Source organism: Perca flavescens, chromosome 14, assembly GCF_004354835.1.
Source record: "Perca flavescens isolate YP-PL-M2 chromosome 14, PFLA_1.0, whole genome shotgun sequence".
Taxonomy (NCBI): domain Eukaryota; kingdom Metazoa; phylum Chordata; class Actinopteri; order Perciformes; family Percidae; genus Perca; species Perca flavescens.
Genome location: NC_041344.1, coordinates 3,915,856 through 3,918,781, shown reverse-complemented (window position 1 = coordinate 3,918,781; position 2,926 = coordinate 3,915,856).

Sequence of the window (2,926 nt, the reverse complement as noted above, 5' to 3'; positions counted from 1 at the left end):
ACTGGGTACTTTTATCAATTATGTGAGACATTCACAACAAATGAATGAACTATTTATAGTATGAATAGAACTATTCATCTGTATTATCACTGATAATACTCCCAAATTGTTGTACTCTGCAACACAACAAACGCCTGGCTGCTACGGAAACCAAAACTTGCGCATGTTAAATCTGGAACCCATGATCAGATTTGAAACCAAATCCTCCAAACGATTCCTACAAAGAAACGATTCCGATGGATTTGTAATTTTTGAAACGATTCCAAGTAGGAATCGGTTCTTGATGCCCAACCCTAGTCAATAGATATGAATGGGTTTATATACAAAAGATCTGACTGAGTAGTAAATTGTGTGTTGAAGATGCCTTTTCATTTACTTGTGCTATTGTATCACAGCAGTACATTGTCCTTAGGCACTAAGCAATCCATAAGACACCCCACTAAAATAGTCTCCCCCTTTGAAGGCATACAGGCAACAGTGCTATGCCAGAGTGGGGCAGTAGGCACAACGGCTCCGTCAGTCTCTGGACCATTATCTTCAACTCCTTTGAAGGGTCTGAGGCCAGCAAAGAGACCTCGCCTTGAATGTGAGGAGGAGGAGCTGGAGGAGGTTTCCTATGCAGGCACTGATCCTCAGTCAGTTACAACGGAGACAGAATCATCTCCGCTTTCGTAAGCAAAGTTACAACTCTCCCAATGCAGCAGTGTTCTTTACATACAGTACATTGTGACTGTTGTCAGATTGTGCAGTTGATTTTTGACCGAGATGGACAATGTTGTTTTTTCTTCTTTATCTCTTGTAGTACATCACCAGTGTCATCGTATGGTGATGCAAAATACATTGTTTTTGAGCAATGCCTCCTCAGCCTGTTTGAGACCTGCCCTGTGTCTGCAAGGGTCTGTAATGTCCTGCCACACAGAAGAGGGTCCTTCCTAGCTGTTGACCAGCTATGCCCTCACTGCCAGTTCTTCAGACAGTGGAAGAGTCAGCCAGTTATTGGGAGCACACCTGTGGGCAACCTTCAGCAGTCTGCTGCCATTTACTTTTGTGGAGTTTCTTTTTCCAAGATGAAAAAGGTACCGTGATCACTGTCCCCTGCAGAATGTGTTTGTCTAACCTTCACTACACAACTAATTTACTTTTAATTCTTGTATAGATGTTTGAGGCAATGCAGCTGATAACACGTACTTATGCTGCCTTCAGAAGACCTGCCAGGACATACCTGGAGCCGTCTATAATCCACAGCCGGACCGAACGGCAAACACAAAAGCTTAAAATGCTCAGTGAGGCAAACAGTGTCGTTCTCGGGGTGATATGCAAGCAGACTCACCAGGTACCAGGTTTTTCTTTCTGTTTGAATGTGTATGCATTATACTAACAATTTCAGGTGAGGTGATATTGTTATTGACTAAACATATAAAAACTGTTCCATTCTAGGACATTCTACAAAGTATGGGAGCGACACAATGATGGATGTGCAGACCAATGAAATCACAGACATACAGCTGGTGCAGGTATTTAAATCATTAGGACTAATGCAATAGATCACATGCATATGCAGTAGTACTGACAACATTGTCATTAGAACCCCTTATGAGCCTTATCTGTCCCGATATTCAATTCAATTTTATTTATAGTATCAAATCATAACAGAGTAGGTCTAGACCACACTCTATAATTTACAAAGCCCCAACAATTACAGTAATTCCCTCAAAAGCAAGCATTATAAATGGCTATTGCGACAGTGGCGAGGAAAAACTCCCTCTTGGGAAGAAACCTCGGCAGACCCAGACTCTCGGTAGGCGGTGTCTGACTGGGCCGGTTGGGGGCGTGATGGCAATAATAGTCGCATTAAAGATAGTGGAACAGTGACTTTGAAGGTAGTCGTTGTAGTTCATGTCACAGCAGGAGGTTGCGGGATGAAACGTGGCGCTGCAGAGCACGGGGGGGTGCAGCAGACGCAGCAGGACGCGGCCGGGCGTTGAAGGGAATCACAGAGCATAGAAGAAGAAACATAAGGACTCCGGGGAGTAAACTCCCCAGGGCTAGGTTAGTAACAAGCAGTTCTGGGACAGGATGCATACAAAAGGAAACAAATGAAAACATTGATGAGAGGCTGTACCGACCTGCCTCCCTCTACTCACACTATATTATTGATTATATGATCAATAAATCTGATGACTACGAAGAGAAGCAGGGGGGCCGGGTTAGGCTTTACGCTGCAACTCCTCACTCCACCATAGACCCATATCTAACCTAACTATAAGCTTTATCAAAGAGGAGAGTTTTCACTTTACTCTTAAATGAGGCGATGGTGTCTGCCCCCCTAACCCAGACTGGGAGCTGGTTCCACAGGAGAGGAGCCTGGTAGCTGAAGGCTCTGGCTCCCATTCTACTTTTGGAGACTCTAGGAACCACCAGTAACTCTGCATTCTGGGAGCGCAGTGCTCTAGTGGGACGATAGGGTACTAGGAGCTGTTCTAGATAGGATGGTGCTAGACCATTTAGAGCTTTGTAGGTCAGGAGAAGGACTTTAAAGTCAATCCTGTATTTTACAGGAAGCCAGTGCAGAGAAGCTAAAACAGGAGAAATATGATCTCTTTTCTTAGTTCTCGTCAGAACACGTGCTGCAGCATTCTGGATCAGCTGGAGAGTCTTAAGGGACTTATTTGAGCAACCTGACAGTAGGGAGTTACAATAGTCCAGCCTGGAAGTAACAAATGCATGGACCAGTTTTTCAGCATCGTTTTGAGACAGGATATTCCTAATTTTGGCAATGTTACGAAGATGAAAAAAGGCTGTTCTCGATAATCGTTTTAGATGGGCGTTAAAGGATATACAGTATCCTGATCAAAAATAACTCCTAGATTTCTGACAGTAGTGCTGGAGGCCAGGGCAATACCATCCAGAGTAGCTATATCTGTAG